At 45.1% G+C, this 25007-nt stretch overlaps 1 protein-coding gene and 1 non-coding gene across 2 annotated transcripts in view; one reads left to right on the top strand and one right to left on the bottom strand.

Moving 5' to 3' along the window:
• CSMD1 (CUB and Sushi multiple domains 1) overlaps positions 1 to 25007 on the bottom strand; it is a 1850581-nt gene that overhangs the window by 592741 nt on the left and 1232833 nt on the right. The window lies entirely within an intron of this gene.
• Positions 7343 to 7450, top strand: LOC119869662. Its single transcript, XR_005371754.1, has one exon. It is a non-coding gene; the product is annotated as a U6 spliceosomal RNA (small nuclear RNA).

Here is a 25007-nt window from a genome sequence, read left to right as displayed (position 1 = left end):
TGGCTCTGGCCGTGGCCACGCCTGCTGTCCTCTGCAGCTGCCACCCTCCAGCCCCTGGCCCCTGGCACTGTCCCCGCACCCCTTGTTTTGTCTCCCGCCCTCCTGGTCCGTTTCGATCGGGCTTTCCTGCACCTTGTATCGTTCTCTGCATCCCACCGGATGCCTCCTGGGTCTGCTCGCCCAACACCTCGCCCCCTCGCCCCCCACCCAGTCCTGCCTGGACGACACCAGGCTCTCCCCGCGCACCTCGGCTGGTGGCTGCAGCAGCCCCCGACCTTGTCTCACCTCCACCGGCGCATGGGAGCTGCGCACGGTTCCAGTTGCACACGGGGGCCCCGCGGTTCACTACTCGGGGAGTACTAGGGACCTTCCTAACTCGCCTTTCTTTTTAAGAAACAAGTCGTGTAATAATCATAATCACCATTATCCCTTGGCTGAACGGGATGAATCACTACAAATATTGTTAACGTTTTTCCCATGGGTACACCATGTAACACATGAAAAACCTGGGGGGGGGGGCACAAATGGCATGCAGTGGGCTCTCTGAAGAGTTTCTTTAAGAGTTCAAATTATTATACAAGGAAACATCCGAGTTGAATGAAAAAGGAGATGCTGCATGCAAAATAAGCCCCGGTTAAGAGGTATATTAAATCTATTTGTGGCATCTTAATGATTTTTGACTAATTTATCTGACTAGGTAAACTAATTTTTTTGAGACTTCATTCAATACTGTCATTCAATACACTTACAAGCAAATCAGATGTAAAATAGCCTATTTGTTTCCATGCGTGCTTTGTAAAACCTGTCCATTCATTTAAAATATTTATCCATGGAGCCCTCTGGGTGGCTCAGTGGTTGAGCGTCTGCCTTCAGCCCAGGGCGTGATCCCGGGGTCCTGGGATCGAGTCCCGCATCGGGCTCCCCACAGGGAGCCTGCGTCTCCCTCTGCCTGTGTCTCTGCCTCTCTCTGTCTCTGTGTCTCTCATGGATAAATAAATAAAATCTTAAAATAAAATATTTATCGAACACTTAATAAAGAAATGTCTTTAAAGCCCAAGGAAATTGGCTGCAAGGGGTGGATTTGGGGACCTTCCCAGGCCAAGAACGGGAATCTCAGAGGGCGATAATCTGGCATCACTTCCCATAGGTCACTTACCCAACCCCCTAACGCAGCCACTTACTCACTTACTAATAAAAAACGATGTCCTACCGCATGTCAGGCACAGGCCGGGCGTGTGTTACAAATTTAGTGGGAGATTTCGACAAGTAAACAGGAGGACTGTGGGTGACAGAGGTAGGAGCCTGGGGACAAGGTGCAGCCTCTGAGTTAGGGCACGCGGCACGCACGAGCTTCCCAAGCTGATGGCTCCAGGAATGGGAGCTGCTCAGGGTGGAGGAAAGACCCTCTTGAGGCCTCAGCGCAAGACAAAGCCAAACATATTGAAAAGGCATCAACAAAACTATTTTTTTCCCAGAGAAAACTTTTATATGGTAATTTTTAGGAATTATAAACAAGTTCCCTGAAAGATACAAGGATGACAGTGTTTAACACACACCCCTTGGAATAGGTCATCTGGGGACCTACAATGCAGATAATTGAGTAACTTGAATTTAGAAAGACATTAAAATTTAAAAAACAGACAAATTATACACAAAATCCCCTTTACACTCCTTCCAGGTTTTTTCTGTAAATGTTTTTCTTTCTCTTTTTTCTTTTTTTTTTTCTTGGGGGAAGGAGGGAGGGGCAGGAAAATATCCGATTATTTATAGTGGTAAATTTCAAGGAAAAAGAATTTTTGGATTAGGAGCAGAAACTAAGTTTCTCACCACAAAAGACTGAGAGACAAAAAAAAAAAAAAAGACTGAGAGACTAACACAGAGCCAGCGCAGACGCATTTAATATGATTGATTATGACAATACAAAAGACACTACTATTATTGAAATCCAAGGAGGATGGGAACATATCTGTGGGGTGACTCTCTTGTAACATGGCACCAAAACTGACTTAAGACATAAACCTAGGTCAAGTATGACATTCATTTAATTGAAAATAAATGGGTAAATATGTTAAAAATTGCAATGGAATGATTTTTTTTCTTATCGATGATTGCATTACGTCATCAGTTGATCCTGCAAACGGATTTCCTGCATTAACTACTCTGTTTTATTCACATAAAGCATGCATTTCCTTAATAGGAATTCCCCTCTTTATTTTGAGATCATCCCAATCTTAAAAATGAGTTTTAGTCATGTTTTAACGAGTGTGCTCTCATTATAACTTTTTTTTTTTTTTTTTTTAATAAAGCTTTTCGAGAATGTATTTGAATTCTGGCCTACAACTTTGAGGCGTCCCTGCCTCAAATCATCCCTGGAATGGATGATTCCATTCCAGACCCAGGAGGTAAGAGCGTGTGCCTGCACGTGTGTGACTCTCATACGTCACAATGACAGTATTAGCAGCATAGTCACTTAAAATAACGATAGGTCTTCAGAAGATTGTCATCACATTTAACACGCGGTGTTTACATCTATGGGACGCCCACCCCCGTGGGGCTGAAAACTCTGTATCACTTCGGCTTCCCCCCGAATCTATCAACAGCCTACTGTTGACCGGAACCCTTACCAATAACACGAAGCCTTGATTAACACATATTCGAATGTCATATGTACTATATACTAAATTCTTACAATAAAGTCAGCTAGAGGAAAACGTGTTATGAAGAAAATCATATAGAAGAGAAAATACATTTTCAGTATTGTGTTGTAGTTATGAAAAAAAAAATCTGTGTATGAGGCAGTTTAAACCTGTGTTGTTCAAAGGTCAACTGTACTAGAAATGAGTTTAATTTTCTTAATGCTAATATAAGTATTTCAGAACAATTTATATATTTATATATTTATAAATATAAATATAAATTACATAAATCCTTGAACTAAAGTCTAACTTGCTGCAGCTCCAAGAAGTCAGGAGTAAAAACGCAAAATTGTTTCCTGTGGCCTGGCAGGGAGGCTCCGGGAAGTAAAATTATGCATATTTACTCCTAACGCCTTTTGAAAAACTGGTAACAAGCAGTAATAAATTCTAAGGGTGCTCATCTTTGTTGATAAATGATGTAATCGTTATTACAAAAATAAAAATAAAAAACCTACAGAGTTTGGGCTCTGTGGTCCAGTGAGGTACCCATTGTCCTGATGACATTTTATTTTGCTGGGGACACGGGTAGTTTGCCGCAATGTCTGGAGTCATTCTGCAATTATCAGGAACTCCATTTAGTTTTCTCATCTGTAACACTCACAAAGAGAAGCCCTCCAGGTCATCTAAGTCAAGAAATAGACCCTTTACCAACCACCCCTGGGCAACCCTATATTTTTTCTTCTCTGTTCAAAAAAACAAAAAACAAACAAAAAAACATGAATTGATCCCTTTGGGGGTCTCCCACTGTAAGAGAACGATAGTGGTGAGGTTTGTAAAGTGGATAAGAAAATACTGTTTTTATTAACAGTATGGGCTTTTCAAAGAAGCCCAAATCAATTTCAAACTCTGCTATAAACCTTGTGATATTAATTCCCTAAACACCCTTATGAAAAAAAAAATCAGTAAATATAATGAATTCCCAATATGCAATATAACTAGGGAGTAAAATCATAGTGCATAAAATAACATCCCCAAATGGACTATAAAATCTTAACTTCTTGAGGGAAGTAATGCATATGAGTCTGAAACACGAAAATGAAGTTTCGAAGCGAAACACGAAAATGAAATTTCGAAGCCGGAGTGTGTCCTGATTGCGTAATCTAGAAGAACTCCAAACTTGTAAGAAAAAGACCGACGCATGCATTGCGCATGTTGTTTTTAAGATGGTTTCATTTATTCATTGGAGACAGAGCGAGCGATACAGAGAGAGAGAGAGAGAGAGAAAGAGCACGAGCAGCAGGGACCGAGGGAGAAGCAGGAGCCCCACTGAGCGGGGAGCCCGACGCGGGGCTCGATCCCAGGACCCGAGACCGTGACCTGAGCCGCCCGCACACAGCTCATCCTGAACAACGTATGTCTAACCCTTAAGTCTTGTTCAGGCCTGGCTGTGGGCTCAACGGTGTGGCTCAGAGGGAGGACGTGCCCAACATTTTACAGCTTGGAAACGACTTTCCTCTGCGTTACTGAGCTTGATGGTGGGACTGGATGCTCGTCTGCTGCCCGCCTACCTACCCCGGGGATCTTGACTGTGTCCCTTTATCTCCGTGTTGCTCGGCAGCCCCAGGGTAACAAGGGGGTGGTTATGACGTTCATCTCGTGGGGTTATGGAGAGGATGGAACCATCAGTGGGCACCGCCCCCCCGGCTGGGCCCCCCGGCTGTGGTGTTTGGGTTGCCCCCCAATGCACGAGGCAGGGTGCATCTGCCAACAGAGGGGGGCTCCAGGGCCTGAGCTCCGGCGCTGGGACACCAAGCAGGCAGGCCTGTAGGAAAGGCCACCCGGATGAGCAGAACTCCTGGCAGCAGTGTAGACAAGACCCACCCATGTGGGGCGCAGGCCAGTGACCCAAGTGCCCCGGGGAGCAGGTGGGCCTCCCTGCTTGTGCCAAGAGCCACAGTGGAGTGGAGAAAACAGAGGCCGGGAGGGGAGGTGACAGCTTCCGAGGTGAACCAGGCTTGGGCGGGTGCTGGAGGCAAGTGGGGCTGCAGCTGGGGGATGGAGGGGGCCCAGGCACCCTGAAGGCACCACGCCCGGGGCCCAGGGCCTGGGCAGAGCCGGGGCCTAGCTGGGCCCTAACACGGGCACAACCTGCTCTGCAGGACACGCGTGAACGTGAGAGCGAGGCCCTGAAGCCGCCTCACCGAGTGAAGCACCGAGTGAAGTGAGTGTCGGGTGGGGATGGGTGGGGGTGAGCGGGAGGCTGGGAGACCCAGGGCGACCCACTGCCACCACCAGCTCCCCTTCCCGCTGGCCGGCGCCCCCGGGTTAGCGCCCCACCCAAGTGCCCTCTGTGGGTCTCTCCATCTCGCTTTAACTTACACACACGAGCATCGAGCTCCACGTGCTTGTGGGCAGCGGGGCTAGACCAGCAAGTGTGGACAAGGAAGGAGAAGAAGAAAAAGCCGGGGTGCCACATGGGGTCGGGAGAGGCGGGCGAGGGAGGCCAGGGCCGCGGCAGGGGGGCAGGAGGAAGACAGGAGGCGGGAGAGCGCGGAGGCCCCGCGAGGAAGGTCGGGGAGCCTCCTGCGGGGTCAGGCCTCGGCGGGGAGGCCGGAGACCTGCAGAAGGCACGACCTCTGTCCACGTGAGGCCCGCGCCCGCTCCGGGACATGACACGGCTGACTTACAGCACAGCCTGGGAGAACTTCTGGAAGTAGGCAGCTAAGGGCCTCGCGGGAAGGCTGGGGGTGGAGGCCCGCACGCGTGTGCAGAGCCTGGCCCGGCCCGTGCACGGACGCGGAGTGTGCATCTCCACAAGCAGACCACGTCGGGGAGCCGGAGGTGCTAGCCCCGAATCACAGTGCCCGTCGGGAGGTCATGAAAGGGTTTGTGCTCCGGCACCGCTTCACCCCCCGGATCAATTGTCTCCCCAAACCATGTTATTTCGGACAGAACAGAAGTTGATATGAAAGCCCCCGTGACTCGGTATTAACATACGTGGGATCTATGACGGGTCCCACGGGGATTTCCTGCTGATGGCAGGTCAGTAGCACCATTCTTTTTCCCCAAGTAGGTTGAGAAATCTGGACTTTCACGTGTCTTGCACCATTTCACCTGTCACCACACCATTGCAGTGACATCGGGAAAGTCGGGAGCATTTTCTCCCTTTTCTGGTAAAGCCAGACGCTATGAATAGCTGGCCCCTTGTCTCATCATGCTGTGGGATACAGATTCCCAGTTAAGATGTCCAGAAATAGGGAACACAGTCAACACTCCTAGAACTACCCATAGCGCTTATCAAGTCAGGCAGGACTAAAATAGTTAAGAGTTTATCATCAAGGCCACGTGCCAAACACTGTAAATTCAGACTGAATTTCAATGACATGAAAAAATTCCATGAAAATAGGACATTGCATCAGGGTTTTATTTTGTCTACCTGTGCACCAAAGAATTACATAAATATATATATATATAATATATATAATTTATATAATTTTTAAAAATATATAATCTTAAAAAATATAGCATATATAATTTATATAATTTTTTTAAATTATATAATTTTTAAATTATAAAAATTTTAAAATTATAGAAATTTATATAATTTATATATAAATATATGATTATATACAAAATTATATATTATATATAAAATATATATTATATGTTATATGTTATATTATATTATATTATATAATATATGTTATAAAATTATATATGATTATATATAGAGAATATATATTTAAGGTATTTGAGGTATTTATATGATACACACACACATAAAGCCACCTGCCTGATTGATTTTTATTATTTTTATTTTTATTTTTTTTTAATTTTTATTTATTTATGATAGTCACAGAGAGAGAGAGAGAGAGAGGGAGGCAGAGACACAGGCAGAGGGAGAAGCAGGCTCCATGCACCGGGAGCCCGACATGGGATTCGATCCCGGGTCTCCAGGATCTCGCCCTGGGCCAAAGGCAGGCGCCAAACCGCTGCGCCACCCAGGGATCTCCCTGATTGATTTTTAAATGATATCCAAGGAATGAACACAATCTCAAGGGTTAGCAACCCTTATAACCTGAATTCTCTATTTGGTTAGGAATTTAACATCCCGAATATTCCCCACTATGGTTTAAACCACTGCTGCGATATTAGGTTTCTTGTATCTTTAACTGAGGTATTGTTTTGACCAAATACAGTATAATTTGTCGGGAAAATAATCAGGATTTTGATGCTTTGTTATCAACTTAATTTTAATCAAGTGGTTGACTCAGTGGAGTCCTAAATAACTCCTGGGGAAATACTGAAGAATTCCACTTAACTAGGATAAACACACAATGACACGTCTCAAGGCATGCGGAACCAAGAACTTATCTACAATGAATTAAAAGATGCTCTAAAATACAGTAAAGTATCCACGGAAGGAAGAAACCGGAGACGCTAACTCTTCCTCCGTGCAACCCTGGAGGGGTTTTGAAGATTAGAGACGCAGATTCAGTCTCTCGTTTGCTGCTGACTTGAGCCTTACTTTTCTGATGGCTTGTTTTTGTCTTTGTGGGATCCACACCGGAACGCGTTCCCACTCCTGTGAAAGAATTCCTGTCCCCCGTCTGTCTGGACCTCATCAGAGTTGACATGAGGACCATGCCTCCCACACGACTTAAATGATGCAACTACAAGCATCTGCTATCTGGAGTTCGGGGTCGGTGCTCACTTCGGTAGGACATGTCCTGAAATCGGGACGGGACAGAGAAGCTTTGCATGGTGTCTGTGCAAGGATGACACGCACATTCCGGGAAGAGGTTCACGTTTTGATCAAATACGTTTCAATAAAAAATAAATACCTAAAAGCACTTACGCAATAGAATTTTAAAAATTGATTATAAAGCTTTAAAATGTGTGACTTTAATGTCAGTGTTTTATTTTATTATTTTTAAGATTTTATTTATTTATTCATGAGACAGAGAGAGAGGGAGAGAGGCAGGGACCCAGGCAGAGGGAGAAGCAGGCTCCATGCAGGGAGCCCGACGTGGGACTCGATCCCGGGGCCTTGGGGTCATGCCCTGGGCTGAAGGCGGCGCTGAACCACTAACCCCCCCGGGCTGCCCAATGTCAGTGTTTTAATTCAAAATATCATTTGATAAAGATGAAATCACCAGTTTGTCCCTATTAGCCTATGTGTGATCAGAGCGCCCAGTGTGTGTATGCGTCCGGCGAGCAGCTCTGGGGGGCACCTGGCCGGCTACGTCGGCGGAGCATGAAACTCTCGACCTCAGGGCTGTGAGTGGGAGCCACAGGCCACTTGAAAAGCCTAAGTAACGCTGCTGGGAATTGGCTGTTCTTGAACGCCCGCTACATTGCACGCGCTTTCCTAGGGGTAGAAAATACGGAAATTAAAGTGAACCGACCGATTGTCGGAGCTCAAACGGTAGCGAACAGACGATCATCACCCTGTCCTCAGCGTGCACGGACCATTTCCCATGTTCGTTCTAGAAATAACCCCCGAGCGGTGGCCCTGAGCTCGGCAGCCCCGCGGCCGTCGGGGGAGAGCGCTGCTCGGTGGCTCGGGGGGCAGGGGGGCTGCTGTGCGCCCGCCAGGTGTCGGCGCCACCGTAGAGCAGAGGCTGAGTGACGACATCGGTGCTGGTTGTGCTGTGACGTGGGGCGATGCCTCCGGGACATCGTGGTGGATGATGCGGACGCTGCCGGGACAGCAAAGCAGGGCTAAGAGGAGAGGGCAGGGTGCGGGGTGCCGTGTTGGGCCGGGGGTCACGGGGTGCCTACTGGGGCGGGCCCGGAGAGAGAGGGGAGGAGGATTGGGGTGCAGGGGGCAGACGGATGCCTGTCCTTGGTGGGCTGCTCTGAGAGCCAGGCCTTCGGCTCAGGGTCAGGAGGAGAGACGGTTTGCAGGCCAAGGCCAAACCCGCACCGAGCTTTAGGGGATCAGGCTGTTAGTACAAAGGGAAGGAGGAGCTCTGGGAGCGTCGCCTCGGGAGCAAGCGGCCTCTGCAGCCCTGGAAGCAGGAATCCCAGGGCTGGTTGCAGACTGCACAGCCCGGCCCAGCCCGCTCTGGGGGCTACGAACCTTAACCACACGGTAAACCGAGTCACCCACCCTCTCCGTGCAGCTCTCTCAGAGGCGGGATACATGCACGTGCAGACACGAGCAATAATTAGACCAGCGACGCCTCTCACTGCAGGTGTTTCCTTCAGCTGAATCCATCCCTTTGCAGTTGGCCCTGGCCTCTCCTCAAAGACTAAGGACTGAGCCCACCGCAGGTGTCTGTGCTCTGTAGGGGCCAATTGCTCGCTGTCCCTCGACGTCAGCGTGGTTAGAGAAACAGATATGAGTGGACGAGCAAGTGCCCGGAACACAAATTAAAAAAAAAAAAAAACAAACACCCACTAATACTGAGGATAGCATCTTACACAATTTGGGGAAAAGCTCTGCGTCCTGTGTCCCCTTCTCTCTTACTCCGCTATCACTCGCGTAACCGGGGACCTCGCTCCCGGCCGGACTTCAGAGCATCTCTCGGTGGGGAGGCCTTGGCCAACCACGACCACGGCTTTCTTTTCTTGGTTGCCACGTGCTTCAGGTAAAAGACTGATTTGTACTTGCGGCCGCTCATTCATTCGACCAACAGGGTTCCCTCAACTAAGTATTGGCCGTGACAGTCCCGAGTCCATGAAGCTCGAGCAGAGGGATTTTGAGTTTTCGGGAGGCTGACGTTTCAGTGACACTATTCAGTGACACAGAAATGACGTCCTGGCGGAAGCGTCCCGTGCTCATTGACTTACTCATGTGCCGTATCATTCATAGAGTCAACAGGGATCACCTCAGCACCTGCTGGGGGTGAGGCCCTGCACTAGGAATCGGGCACGAAGAGCAGGGCAAGATGCTCACTTCACCACCCACAGGGCTTCCAGGCGCCGATTCAGAGGAAACGACACGGGCGCCTGACCACCTGCAGTACAGGGCATGGGGGTGATGACCAAGGGGGACTTTCTCCTCCTCCCCAGCGTGCGAGTGCATAGACGTGTGTTGGGATGTTGAAGAGCCACCCCGAGTCATCCTCTGGGACCTTGGGAGGTCCTCTTGCTTGGTTATGGTTGGGCTCTGAAGGACAGCCCTGGGCTTGAGGTCAAGGACTCGCCCCACGATGTGGACGCTGGTTGATCCCCCCTTGCTCGGTCGTATCCGCCCGTGTGCGCCCTCCCTCGTCTCTCGTCGACCTCTCCACAGCAACCTTCCACCCGGTCCCCTTGTTCCCCCTGTTTTCCTGGAAGAGTCTACTCTCCCAGAAGCCCTATGATGTTTCTAAAACCTAAGCAAGACGAGACTGGTGCCCCCAACAGATATCCCTCAGTGAGTTACTACTCACGGCGAATGAAACCAATGACCTTTGGCCTCGTGTGACCTGCCACCCGACCCCCTAACCCCTCCGTCCTTCCTCCAGGCATTACCCACCCCGTGTCGCTCTGGGCTCCCTGGCCTCCTGGCTGTCTTTGGGAGAAACCGACCACGTGTGGGCCCTCTGCCCGGAATGCCAGTCTCCTCTGGGCTCAACCCCTCTCTGTCTCCCAGACGCCACAAAGCTGGTTGGGCAGACGGGCCTTCCTCGCCTAACATAATGCACAAAAACATCCACCACCCTTTTATATCCTACGATCCCTCTACTCCTCTTCATTACTTGGCATATTTTTTTTCATGGGTTCTTAGGCCAGCAGCATAAGCTTGGTGGTAGATCCACGGATTTCAGAACTACAACAGAAATGTCGAAGGCGCCCAATGAACACTTATGGACAGAATAAATGAATGTCCACGGGAATAAACGTGCTTGAAACCCTAGGGCCCCAGTTGACTCTAGGTGAAAAGGAAGCAATACTCCCTCCCTACCCACACAGCAAACCCTCTGTGGTGCCAGGGAACCGGAGGCAGGAAAGCTCTCCGTACAATCTCAGGTGTGACAGTTAGATGTTTTATGGAGATTTTAGGCATCCTAACTGGCAGTAGTAATCAGCTTTCAAAACCCTCTTAGGATTCTGGTTTCATCAGATTGAGTAGTTTAAATTCCTTTAAAATTCTAGTTTTATGATCCTTTGTTTATAGCTAGTATTTTCCTCCAAAGCATAGTAAGATTCTGATTTATTTTTTGTTTTCATTTTGAGGCAAAAATTGACGCGTTCACGTATTTTCCCAAAATCGTATCAGGTGCTTCAATTACAAGAAATGTGTTTCAGGGATCCCTGGGTGGCGCAGCGGTTTGGCGCCTGCCTTTGGCCCAGGGCGCAATCCTGGAGACCCCGGATCGAATCCCACGTCGGGCTCCCGGTGCATGGAGCCTGCTTCTCCCTCTGCCTGTGTCTCTGCCTCTCTCTCTCTCTCTGTGCGACTATCATAAATAAATTAAAAAAAAAAATATTTAAGAAATGTGTTTCAATCAGGCCAGGCCCAGTAAAATGCTGGAGGCGGCGAGGCTGTTCGTTGCTGCACTGTGTGCGATCGCATTGAGTTTCTCCCCACCTCCTAGCAAACCCTCACTGTTCAGGGACAACGACTTGCTGCTAAATAAATTCAGGTTAATGTGAAGATGACAGTAAGCACCACCACCATCATCATCCTCATTATCCTAATTTCCTTTGCATTTACTTCAGAAGACAGGACCTGGGAAGAGGAGTCAATTCACCCAAAGGACTGGATTTTAAACTTGATTCCAACAGTAAGAGTTGGAAGTAAGAGTTCCAAGTAAGAGTTCCAAGAGTAAGAGCGACTGGAGGGAAGTCTGTGTTTCTAAAATATTTTTTTCAAATCCTACCATATATACAAACGTGCCTAAAAATCCCGAAATGTATTTTACGCACAGTCTCCAACATCTCAGAAGACATAGCTTACCATGTTAGATGGGCCGCCGTGACACCCAGGCCGGTTTGTACAGGGAGGCTTTATTCTCCTTGGTCATTGATAAAGCATCCCAACTTTTTTTTTTTTTTGTAGTGTTTTTAAAATCATAAACTTTTATTTTATGTATACTCGACAAAGTTTTCAATGTGTGTAAATGATTTATTTCTATTTTTTTTCTCATAGAGTTTACCATTCCAAGGTGTTCATGACAGTATAGTTTTAGTTCCCTTGTGCTGACAACGTTCATGAAACTAAAATAATTCAAAAGCAAAAATACAACAAGCTAACCAAACTGAAGGAAAGAAAGGAAAGTAAATATCTTTCATTCCTTCCAAAATATATTGTTCCAAAATGATTGATGTTGATGTGCTTTTAAAGATTTTGCAAGTGTAGGGGATCTCTCGGTGGCTCAGTGGTTTAGCATCTGCCTTTGGCTCAGGGCGTGATCCTGGGGTCCCGGGATCGAGTCCCACATCGGGCTCCCCGCATGGAGCCTGCTTCTCCCTCTGCCTGTGTCTCTGCCTCTCTCTCTGTGTCTCTCATGAATAAATAAATGAAATCTTAAAAAAAAAATTTTTTTTGCAAGTGTCTACTTTTTTTCTAGATGAAATGTTTCTCAGGAAAGAGATCTTGTAGCTGTAACTTTGTAGAAGTTAAGAGAAAAAAGGCAAAAAAAAAAAAAGAAAGAAAAAAGGCTGGTGTGTCCATTTCATTTTCATAAAGTTCATAATATTTTAAAAATATAAACATTAAATTAAAGGACTCTAAACAACCGGGAACACCTGGGTGGCTCAATGGTTGGGCGTCTGCTTTCGGCCCAGGGTGTGATCCCGGGGTCCTGGGATCGAGCTCTGCATGGGGTTCCCTGCATGGAGCCTGCTTCTCCCACTGCCTGTGTCTCTGCCTCTCTCTCTCTCTCTGTGTGTCTCATAAATAAACAAAATATTTAAAAAAAAATAATTTAAAAAGGACTCTAAACCATAACTCAAGAAATTGACAGAGAATCCGAAGGCCTTTCTGACAGCTCTTGCCCCAAAAGACTGACCAAAACTTATCCATTTTACAAGTCACAACGTGTGTCAACATTTGGAACACGCCTTACACTCTGGTTATCACATCTCAGAAAGAGTATAATGAAATTCAACCGTATATTCATCCCAGAGTGTGAGAGGCAAACGTTAAACGTTGAGAAAGTTTGCAAGATGATTGATCGTTGAACACAGCCCTTATTGGTTAAATTACATGAACTTAAAATTAAATCCTTTACTTCAAAAAAGATGTAAAAACTACTCAGATATCATAAATTCCTAATCATTTTAGGATATTTGGCCTAGATCCTCACCCTGGAGGCTGGTTACGTCCACAGTACTCGTCTGGTGGAGATACTACCTAAGGGAGTTGTACTGCATGCTGCTGTCAATGACATCACGTTGACAGCTAGAAATTGGCTGACATGGAAGCATCTAGACCAGATTGAAGAGTGTTATAAATCAGGCCCGGCCCCTCACATAACTCGTGGTCAGACATTTACTGGCACACTATTGAATGTAAGAGATTTACAGAAAGCTCCCACTCCACTTCCCAGGACCAAACCATGGGTTTCATTCTCACAGAGCTTTCTCCCGCCGCCCCATCCCAAAGAGACTCAATGATTTTTTCCCCTTTCTTTCTTCTTATACCTCCTCCTTGTAATTCTATTATAACACATACCATGTTTTAATTTACTTATTTATTTAATGTTTATTTTCCTTTCCCTCTAGAGAGGGAACTTTCACAGTGCAATGTATTGCAGAGTTTCCATAAGTGTTTATAGAGTTAATAGTAAATGAATCAATTAATTAGTGTAGAGAAGGAAGAAATTAAAGGGGATTCTTGTGCTATTAGACTATCAGGCTTTTAGCGCTTGTCTGAAAGGCTCAGACACAGGGAAGATAATCATCCCGTCACGTATGTCATGTGTGTCTGAACCAGAATACATAGTCCCACACGCACTTCCATCTGCTACGCCTTCCAAGGCCGTGTCCTCTACAATCTACAACGCGCAATAGGTGCCTTGGAAATGAGGCAGCCGCCCAACAAGAGAGACACGGTTTCATGACTTAGTATAAGACAATTACTTAGCAAGAATAGGGGGTGAGGGCGTTTGAAGAAGGAGCCTCATCTCTCCTTAGTCTCTAGACACAACTTGGCTCTTGCCTCACGACAAGCAGGAACTTGTTTAACAACCGACCCAATTGCAATGCTCATAAACATTTTACAGGAAAGGCATTCGCATCTTCAATATTTCACAGAGAGCCTGCCCTCTCAGTATGCACATACTTGATTCAGAAGTTAATTTTAACTTGAATAACTGAGCTCCCTCGACCTAGGGGGCACTGGCAACCTATACATAAAGCATTTATGGTGTGAGTTATTTTTAACTTACACCCAATCAGCCAGCTTGCTGCATAAGAGGGGTATTGGATTTGAGTCTGCAAAGAAATTGGAGCTATTCTCCTGGGAATAGAGGCACAAACATGTGCGGTGGCCACTGGTGTGGCTCGGGCCATCCTCGGGAACCCTACAAACAAGCTGCTACTTTGTCACATTGCCTGACATTCATAATGAAGATTCTGACACAATACTAAGATCCGGAGGTGTCCTCAATAATGTCAAAAGCCGACTGCATTATGGTTATCTTCATTCTGTTATTGCGAACCGATAATTCAGCAAAAATGCCACATTCTCTGAATGTGGATGTGAGTATCAGTCCTTGAATTGGATGTAAATTATCCTATATTATGCAGTCAGTTAGCAGATTGACACCAGCTCAGTAGAAGTTATCATTTTCCAAGTAGATTTCCGTGAAATCAGAGATACTTAGGTAGACATTGCTCTCATGGTTTTTTGCATTATTATTATAAACAGAGCAAAAGATAATAATAACTGTTAAATATATCGGGCCATGTACATGATTCGTGAGCTAATGTAATACTCTTACTAATTAAAGGCTTACTATGCGTCAGCGCTATGCTGAGCTTTCTCAAACCAGCGTCTCATTTAATAGCATAGTAATTCCAGATATTCAGTAGTATTATCCCCATTTCACAGATAAGGACATTGAGTCAAGAAGATTCACCAGTGCCGGGCAGACAGCCAGCAGGGGAGGAGAGCGGGATGGACCCTGGACTTGAGGGTTCGATGGCCTTTGCCGTTCATCACAGTGTTAACTCTTCCAAAATTAAGAGGTAAGTAAGGGGGCGGCTGGGCGGCTCAGTGGGTCAAGTATCTGACTTGGGCTCAGGTCCTGATCTCAGGGTCCTGGGATCCAGCCCTGAATCCCTGGGACCCAGCCCTGTGTCAGGCTCCCTGCTCAGGGGGATGTCTGCTGCTTCTTCTCCTCCTGCCCCTCCGCCTCGCTCATGCTCTCGTTATCTCTCTCTATTTCTCATAAATAAATAAATAAATAAATAAAATCTTTAAAAATAAAATCTAATGGAAGGTAAGTTTTCCAAACAAGTGGAACTGATTCCAAAACAAGAGCAAGCAATGTTCCCAGGACAGTTTTCAGACAAGTAGGATGGGTTTAGGACAAGCCAAGGAAACAATGGTGTGAATCCTCAAAGATAGTGAATGGATGCAATGCATTTGCTCTTAGCAACCTAAGAAACAGGAATCAGAAACGGGCCAGAAACCCCAGGATTCAGATTGTTCTGCATGGGAGGCTCTTAATCCCCGGGGAATGCAGGGATTTGGAGGACTCCTGAACACCCGCCTGTCTTTCTTCCAGTGGGGAAATCCCTCCTGCCGTGGAACCCCGTGTGAAAGGTGCCTCTCCCCGCTGTCCTCCCACCGGTTATCCCAGTGCTGTTTCTCCATGAGCCTTCTGCAACAGGACCCTTCCTCATTCCCACCCTAAACCAAGTGGAGAAGGAGAGACCACCGCCTCTGGTCATCCTAGGACCCAACGCACACCTTCGGCCTTGCCTCCTTCCTCCTCCTCGAGGAGATGCCGCTGTTATGGGCGCCTGTCCTCGCGTTGTGAGAGTCCAGCACACACGTGATGCTCGCATGTAACCCCCGTAGCAGGTGCGGGGTACACGGACAGTGTGGGGTGCTATTTTCTTTCTCAGTTCATGAACAGATGAAGACTTTGGAGGGAAAGACCACAAAGCTGAGAGGACGTGGTGCTGTGGCCGGAATGTTCGCATCTCCACAACCTCGTAGGTTGAAGCCCTCACCTCCAACATGATGGTATTTGGAGGTGGGGCCCGAACAGGGTTAGATGAGGTCACGGGGGGTGCGGAGGCCCCGCCGGGATTAGTGTCACGGCCTGAGGAGACCGTGGGAAGGCTGCCATTTGCAGGCCAGGGACAGAGCCCTCCCCAGAAACTGAATCTGCCAGCCTCTTGATGCAGGACCTTCCCGCTTCCAGATCGGAAGGAAGGAAGGGCCTGTCGTCTATGCCACCCAGGTTATGGTACACGATTATAGCAGCCACGCTGCCTCTGACAGCGCTGTTTAGTCATGGTGCACACTCCTGCCTGCATTCATCACATAAGGCCCGTATGTCCCTCAGTGACCCTTCCCTGGAGGGACGGTCCCGGGCACTATGGCCTCAGCCCCACTGCCTGCCAACCTTCCTGTCAAATAGACAAAGTAATCACCTGCCCCCTAGGCTTCAGTATTTTATCATTGATGACAAATATAGCCACAGGGAATATTCATATGATTAGCACCTGTATCTCTTAATATATTTATATATTCTGAAGTATCTTAAGAAACCAGGAAGTAAATTAGGTTTGAGTCCTAAAAAAAGAAGTTGATTTGTCTGGGTGATTTTGAAAGCTTGCTTTCAGACCTTCACGATGACACATTTCATTTTCTCTTTGGCCTTAGCCATACCTGAAACAGCTCATTTATTTCCTACTGCTGGATTTTTTTTTTTTTTTCCCAGATAATTTTTTCCTCCTTTAGCCACACTGCATTGTGTATAGAAGTAAACAGTGACTGTGGGGTCAGGCGCTGAGGCCCTGATCCGCGCCCTAAGCACGTGGAGCTGTGTTACCCCGGGGGCAAGCTAGTTAACCTGAGTGTTCATTCCTGACATGTGTGCAGCTCTAGCTCTGTGTGGCGGGATTGTTTTCAGAGCAGATGATGATGTGCACTCCACCCGCCACGCTTAGCACATTCTAGGCACTGAGCCCATGCTAATGTGAGTCCTGTAAAGCCTATCTCATTCTCTATTTCATCAAATTTCATACATTGTCTGAAAACCTTTTGCATCTCAGAAGCCCATATATCTTAAATACATACTGATGGGACATCTGCCCTCCCGAATAACTCCCATCGTACACTACATAGGGAATCTGTTTCCTGAGAAGTTTGGCTCAGGTTGGGTGTGGGGCTAGGGGCCTATACCTGCATATAGTGTGTTAATCATGATTTTGATTTTGATGATATCCTAAAGCCGAGTATACATTTCAATCAAACATGAGATAATCCAAAATGGGGATATAAATGCTATACGAATAAACAAGTGAAAACTACCTTTTAAAAGTGTAAGATTTAATGGTGTGCATCTGATATTTCTCTCCCAGAAAAGTTATCTTTTAAGCTATTCATGTAACAAAGAGACTAAGTATTGATCAGGGCTATTTCAGAGCACTTCTTGAATAGATATGCAATTATTTACCCACACATATACCCAGTCTAAGGCCATCGCCAGACAAATATCATACATGCATATTTTTAGACTACTGGATTGTGCAAAACTCAGTATTTCCATTAAATTCTTGAACTCAGAACAACCCTGCCTCATCCATCCCATCTTTTTCTCCCATCATCAAATAGCATCACCCTAAACAACTCTCTATGGGACCAAAGAAGAGGGGCCTGGATGTGAGCAAAAGGAAAGTCGGATCAGTACAGCAAGCACAAATCTCCGCGGGGTGGGTACCTCTCTCTAAGGCATTTTGTGCATGTGGAACCTCGGCGCTTCCCGGGATGAGCCCGTGGACCCTGGTGAAAAAGGATCCACACAGACCGAGACCTTTCATTTCGTCTCCTCCCCAGTCTTCCACCACAAAATCACCAGTGAGCTGTTTATTCTGGGCATCATGTCATCCTCACTTCTTTGCTAAAGCAATTACACGTAATGGTGTGAAGCTCTCTGCCTAAGGGGAATTGAGAATCATAACGCCACCACTTCTGGAGAGCCGCCCATGTGTGCCCGTCAGCACTCTCCCACACTGGGGGCATTTTAGCTCCGTGGTAGAGGATTATTTTAGGTTGGAAACAATGAAATACCTTCAAAGCACTTTTTTGAATATCATTTTTGTGCCTGGTCTTTCTTCTACTGAAAACATTTCCATATTCTTTTATATTTTTTTAAGATTTTATCTATTTATTCATGAGAGACACAGAGAGAGAGGTAGAGATGCAGGCAGAGGGAGAAGCAGGCTCCAAGCAGGGAGCCCGATGTGAGACTCAATCCCAGGACCTAGGATCACGCCCTGAGCCAAAGTCAGACACTCAGCTGCTGAGCCACCCAGGCGTCCCCATTTTAATACTCTTTTATTTTAATTCCTAAAGTTATTTTCTGAGTTATCATCCCTTCTCCACATGAGGGTGTTGAGACAAAGAGGTTCAATCATTTACCAGCATCCCTACAAGTAGTGATTGAGATTCAAACTCAGGTCTTCAGACTCCAGATTTAATGTCCTCTCAGCAAAGCCATATCTGCTTTGCTTTAGTTTGATAGCAAAACATTTTGCCAGAATTTTGAGGACATAAAGGATATTCATAAATGTTAAGCTAGTTGTTTGCTTGCTTTTATTTAACATTCTTATTTATTTAAGATGTTATTTAAACTCAGAATACTAAGTTTCAGAAAAGTTGGATTCATGTAAAGTTTATGTTTGATATGAAGGAAAAGCATGACCCAAACTCATGAGAACACATTTGAATTAACAGATTAACACCAAACGGATAAAGTTTTCTCTATTCTAATTTAATGATGGCTATTCTAAATATGGAAAATTCACAACTTTAAATATTTTTTTTTCCTCTGAATGATTCTTTGATACTTAACATTCCCATTTAGATGCAGATTTTGGAATATTTCTTTGCCTGCCAATGATGTGCATATATTCTGTCTTCTTTACATGCCATCCAAATCAGCCTGCACTCTCCTACCCATGTATTTTGTTCTCTTTGGAACCCAGTTTGGGATAATGATACAGAAGTTAAAATAGTCATAACGTTATTGCAGCTCAGCAGACTCATCCTCATTCCGAATGCCACAGATCATATTCCAAACTGGCTCTAGTGTTTCCATCAAAGCACTTATTATATTCACCATTTCCATGTATTATACGCCGTTCTAAATTTTCTTTTTGAATCAGTAGCATTGTAGAGAAGAACTTGGCCAAATTTTACCCTTAAGCTATCTTTGGAATAAAATATCGCAAGCAAGTTCATTTTGGAACCAACATGTCTAGATTCAGGCAAGCTCCACTCACAAGGATCAACATATGGTGGGAATGCAAATTGGTACAGCTGCTACAGAAAACAGTATGGAGGTTCCTCAAAAAAATTAGGAACACAACCATATGATTAGACAATCCCATTCTGGGTATCTCTCCGAAGGAAATGAAATAAATATCTAAAGAGACATCTGCACTCTCATGTTCATTGCAGCATCATTCACAATAGACAAGACAGGGAAACGACTCAAGTGTCGTTGGATAAATGGATAAAGAAGGTGTGGTTGATATTGACGATGGGATATTACTCAACCATGAGAAAGAGGAAATTTTACAACTTGGAACAACATGGATGGACCTTGAGGGCATTATGGTGAGTAAAACGAGTCAGGCAGAGAAAGAAAAAAAAAATATTGTATGATTCTGCTTGTATGTGGAATCTCAAAGAGCAGAACCCGTAGAGTAGAGAGTAGATGGTGATTGCCAGGGCTTCAGGTTGGGGGAAACAGCCCCAGAAAGATTGGTCGGAGGGTACAGATTTCTGATTATAAGAGGAGTAAGTCCTGGAAGCCTGACGTACAGCATGGATAGGTACCGGCACTGCGTTACATTCTTGAATGTTAAGAAAGTAGATGTTAAATGTTCTCACCACTCTACCTCCCATCAAAAAGGTAATCATGTGAGGCAATGAAGGCATTAACCAACCCAATGATAGTAATTCTTTCACGATATATACCTGTATCAAATCATCATGTTGCACACTTACATGGTGTTAGATGTTACACGGTGTTAGATGTTGATTGTATCTCAACAAAGAAAAAAAAAAAGAAGGATCAAAATAATGTAAGTCTACCTCTTGAAATAAAAGTAAGACCTCTTGGCTATGGATCAATTTGCTGGTTTCATCATTAAACATACAACGGTGGAGTTTGGGAAACACTAATCGGATTCCGTTGTTTTGGGGACACTTAAGTGACTGACAAAATCGGATCCTGATTTGGAAGAAGGAAGCCACTGTTTTGGGTCTTGGTTTTTCCCCCAAGAGTGGCTACAAATTTAAATTGTCTGAGGGCTAACTTCATCCACTATATTGACTTGGATGACTCAGCAGTCTGATTGGTTTTTCAACCATAGAAATTCCTTAAAACTGTTCTACACATCATAAAAGTGTCATTTGGTGCTAAGCATGGGCTCGTTTTTGTAAAATCAGAGCATAGCTCATCCGGCTGAGTTACTGGCTTCATGGATAATGAAGACAGTCCGGAATACTTGCTAGGAAGGTGATGTCGAAAAATTTCTCTTTCACGGGCAGCAGTGTGACCTCAGGGAAGAGCCTGGAAACCTCTAAAGGTTGTTTTCACTTTTGCAAAATAGGAAGGCGAGACCACATGAATCGCGGGATCGGCTTTCAGCTTCCTTCCCTCCGTGGGCTGGTCGAGCCAGAGATTCCTGAACAAGTGCCTTTCTCGTGTCCACACGGAAGTTCATCCAAACACAGGAGGGCATGAGGAGGCGACCAGTAAAGTGGAGGTGGCAGGTGAAGAGTTGCAAGAAGCACATTACAGAACCTAACAAAATATCCAATCCACGTCCCATAAACAGGGTCCTGCGCACGTTAACGGCATGACTACTGATGCGGTGTACTCATGGTCCTCTCCTTGAATGCACCTGCGGTGCCGTATGGGGGCCCTCACATCGCTGATGTACCCAGGATCAGCTCCAGCTTAGACCAGCTGTCATGTCTAGCTTAACATTTGTGCTGGACACCCCGCCCCCCCCCACACACACACACATGCACTTCAAGCACAGCTCTAGTTTGGACAACAAAGTTACCTATGTGTGATAGGAGAAAAAAGTTATCTGTCGCCTGTTCATAGATTGGATAAGACCACCTCTGTCTTTATCATTTCACTATGATAAATAAGGAAGCCACATCTAAAAGGAAATCTACTCTCTTCTTAATTTAAGGCTATTAACACCGATCCTTAAAATAAATTATGAAAGAATCATTATTGAGAAATCTATAAGAAAAATAATGCTTTCAGTGTTTATTTTCTTGTAGACCTTCTCAGTGCCAATGCTCTTAGTCTTCTAGTTTAAATGACCTGGTCTCCGAGATGTCCTCTGACGAGTTCAGGCGGTACGGAGCACAGTTTACCTTTTGCTCTGAAAGCCACCCTCCAGGGCGGCTGATTCCCTGGCTCGGTTTCCCTAGGGAATGGCTGATGGCCTTTGGAAACAAGCAGCTCTCTTGAAGACTGTGGGACCTTGAGTTATGGCAAAGTCCTACCCGTATAAGCACTTGATCTTTGCTCCACTAACGTCTCTTACGAGAGGAAAAGATCGTGTGGCGTAGTGTCCATACCTCTCCTCCACAATACAAGTGCTGAGCAAGCAGTTGTGAGCACTTCCCCACCTTACTCTGGTCCTGCTTCTTCCTTATCCATTTTCTTTGTTTATCTGAATTTAAAGACATCTTCCTCTTAAATCTGACAAATTTTAGTATCATTTTTTAGTTATTTCTTTGCTTTTATCCTGCTTCTTTTTGTTTATAGAGATGTTCAGCAGATTCAGACCATTGAACACTGAGTCTATTTAACTATTTTGAAGTATTTCAATACCTTATATTTAGATACAATTAAAGTACATAATAGTGCCGGCTATAAATTGGCCATAATAAATATGTGTTTCATGGAAGTGAATGAACACAATAGTACATATTTATCCAAAATTACAAATATTGTCTCTTTTATTTTGAAACGGAATATAACAAAATATAAAGCACTGATTTTAAATGAGGGAAGTCTTAAATTCTTTTTTATAAATGCCAGTAGAAAGTTTAATCATCCAGTGATACTTATAAAAAAGGATAATGTAGTGTGTAGATGTGCTTGGCATTCAGATATTAGACCTTGGATCTGCTAAGTGCACTTGGGGCCTTGGATCCTTAACATAAAATGGGGTAGTAATTACTGTCAGACGGGTAATAAAAACTATGCTTTCTATTATGTGTAGAATTTTCCCACACTACAAGTGCCTACTAAATATTAGCAACCATCTATAATTATTATATACAAAGTGAAATGTTGGGGAAGAAAGCCCATTTGGAAAAATATATATATAAATTCTAGATTTTTCAGTGCACTGAAATTTCGTATTACTCTTGCAAGATCTCCCCAGCCTGAGATTTCTCAATTTAAAAAACAAATTTACGTTTTAAGCATTCTGGGTGAAACGTTAGCATGATAGAGATTCTAAAGTGCTATACATAATGGAGATGACTATTAAGGTATAGTAATCAAGACAGTCCCATATTGACAAAACTGACAAATAAACTGGAAGAGAATAATGAGCCCAAAGACAGACCCACAAATACAGTCAACTGATCTCTGTTCGACAAAGGAGCAAAGGCAATTCAACGGAGAGAAGACAGACCTTTTAGCAGATGGTGCTAGAACTGGACATCCACGTGCAAAAATACTGACTCTAAACACAGATCTCACATCCTTCACACAAATTAAGTCAAAATGGATTATAGACCTAAATGTAATATGCAAAAGTCTATGAGTCTTTGAAGGTAACAAGAGAAAATCTAAACGATCTTGCACCTGGCAATGATTTTTTAAAATATTTATTTATTTATTTATTTATTTATTTATTTATTTATTTATTTATTTTAAGAGAGAGAGAGAGAGAGGGAGAGAGGGAGTGGTGAAGAGCGGCAGAAGGAGAGAGAGAGAGAATCTCAAGCAGACGCTACCCCCCAGTGCAGAGGTGGACGTAGGTCTCAATCTTTCACAACCCTGAAATCATGTCCTGAGTTGAAATCAAGAGTGCATGCTTAACCAACAACCCAGGTACTCTCGGCAATTATTTTTAAATGCAACGATAAAGGCACGATCTATTTAAAAAGTTGAGAAGCTGGACTTTGTTAAAATGAAAAACTTTTGCTCTGTGACATGTTAAGAGAATAAGAAGGCATCTCATGAATAGGAAGAAAATATTTGCAAAATGCTTATCTGACAAGATAATCGTTATTCAAAATATACAAAGACTCTTAAAAATCAACAGTAAGAAAACAATCAAACTAAAATGAGCAAAAAGCCTGGATTGGCATCTCCCCAAAGAAGATACAGATGGCAAAATGTATATGAAAAGGTGCTCCAAGAACATGCAAATTAAACACCGAGATACTCTTACATACCCATCACAATGGCCAAAATCCAAGCCATCAGTAACACCACATGCTAATGAGGATATGGAGCAATGAGAACTCTCATTCATTGCTGGTGGGAATGCAAAATGGTACAGCCATTGTGGAAGACATCCGAGTGCTTTCTTAAAAGACCAAATATTGTAACTCTGAGATCCAGGAATCACACTCAATATTTACCCAAAGCAGTTGAAAACAGGTCCATACAAAAACCTGCACATGGATTTTAATAATGACTTAAAAAATTTTTACAAAAAACACACACACACACAAAAAAATTTTATTTATTTATATTCGAGAAAGAGAGTGTAAGGGGTGGGGGTGAGACATAGGGAGATGGAGAGAGAAACTCCAGCAGACTCCCTGCTGAGTGGGGAGCCCACTTGGGGCTCAGTTTCATGATGGTGAGGTCATGACCTGCACTGAAATCAAAAGTTGGACACTTAACCGACCGAGCCTCCCAGGTGCCCCTTAATGGCACCTTTATTCATAATTGCTAAAATCTGGAAGCAACCAAGATGCCATTCAGTAGGTGAATGAATAAATAAACCGTGGCTCATCCGGGCAATAGAATATCCCTCAGCACTAAAAAGAAATGAGCTACCAAGCCATGAAAAGGCATGAGGAAACCCTGCATATTACCGAGTGAAATACGCCGATCTGAAAAGGCTACGTACTGTGCGATTCCAACTATATGACTTTCTGGAAAAGGAAAAACAATTCAGACAGAAGAAGGACCAGTGTTTTGCAGGGTTGTGGGGGAGAGGAGCAATGAATAAGTAGAGCACGGGGAATTTTTAGGGCAATGAAACTATTCTGTATGAAACTGTAATGGTAGACTGAGACCCCCCAGGATGATCTAGTTAACTCTTGCATCGCCCTTCCCACACATCACACCAGGTCACGCCATCTGAAACGCCAGCATCTCCTTTCAATAAAAATATCTAGGAAACAAAGTGTACAGCAAGGCATTCAGAAAGAGTAATGCATTGTCACCACGTGACTCTGGTGTGGAGTCACCGGCCAGGTCACGAGCTGAGGGTCTCCTTCCAGGGCACAGGCCGCAGCTGCCTTCCCGATGGCCATGCTCGCCCCGGATCGGTCCCCGCCCCGACTTTGCAGGCCTCTCTGTGACTCCCGTCTGGCGGCCTCTTGTAGCCCTTCTGGTTGTCAACCCTGCACTAGGTGGTGTCAGGCCCCCGCACGGGTCGCGCCCGGGGCCAATGCCCCTGCAGCCACCCCTGCGGTTGCCCAACCCCACCAGGAGTTTCGTGATCCCTCTCACGTCCAGGCAACCACGTCCCCAAAGGAAGGCACTCAGATAAAACTCCCTTTATGGGGCTGGTCCGTGCCAGGGCACCTCATCTGACCCAGAGCCACCTGACGTTCACACTCGAATAGAGATTTTGGAAAACCAAGCCTCCCAAAGAAAACGTGGCAAGTCTGACTTACGGCCCTGTGCCTCCCCTGGTTGGATGTTCTGAGGTCTGTGGACCTAACCATGCACCACAAAAACATTGCTCCTAGGCAGGAGAGTTGTTCTCTTGGAAACGTTTGACTAGTCTCATGGTGCTTTGGCCTTTACATCTCAAGGATACGCGATCCCATTCTCCATGCGATTCGCTTGAAGATGCCTTCTGCAGCAACACAAGTAAAATTACTATCAGCACTGATATCATCTAAAGAAGGTTTATAATACTGAAATTTTTCTCCGTGGTCAAGTGTCCATTTAGCATATATGTAGACTACAGAAAACATGCCAGATGGTTGGCCGATGGGTATCCATGGTA

This window comes from Canis lupus, chromosome 16, assembly GCF_011100685.1.
Source record: "Canis lupus familiaris isolate Mischka breed German Shepherd chromosome 16, alternate assembly UU_Cfam_GSD_1.0, whole genome shotgun sequence".
Lineage (NCBI taxonomy): Eukaryota > Metazoa > Chordata > Mammalia > Carnivora > Canidae > Canis > Canis lupus.
This window is presented reverse-complemented; position numbering and strand designations above follow the sequence as displayed.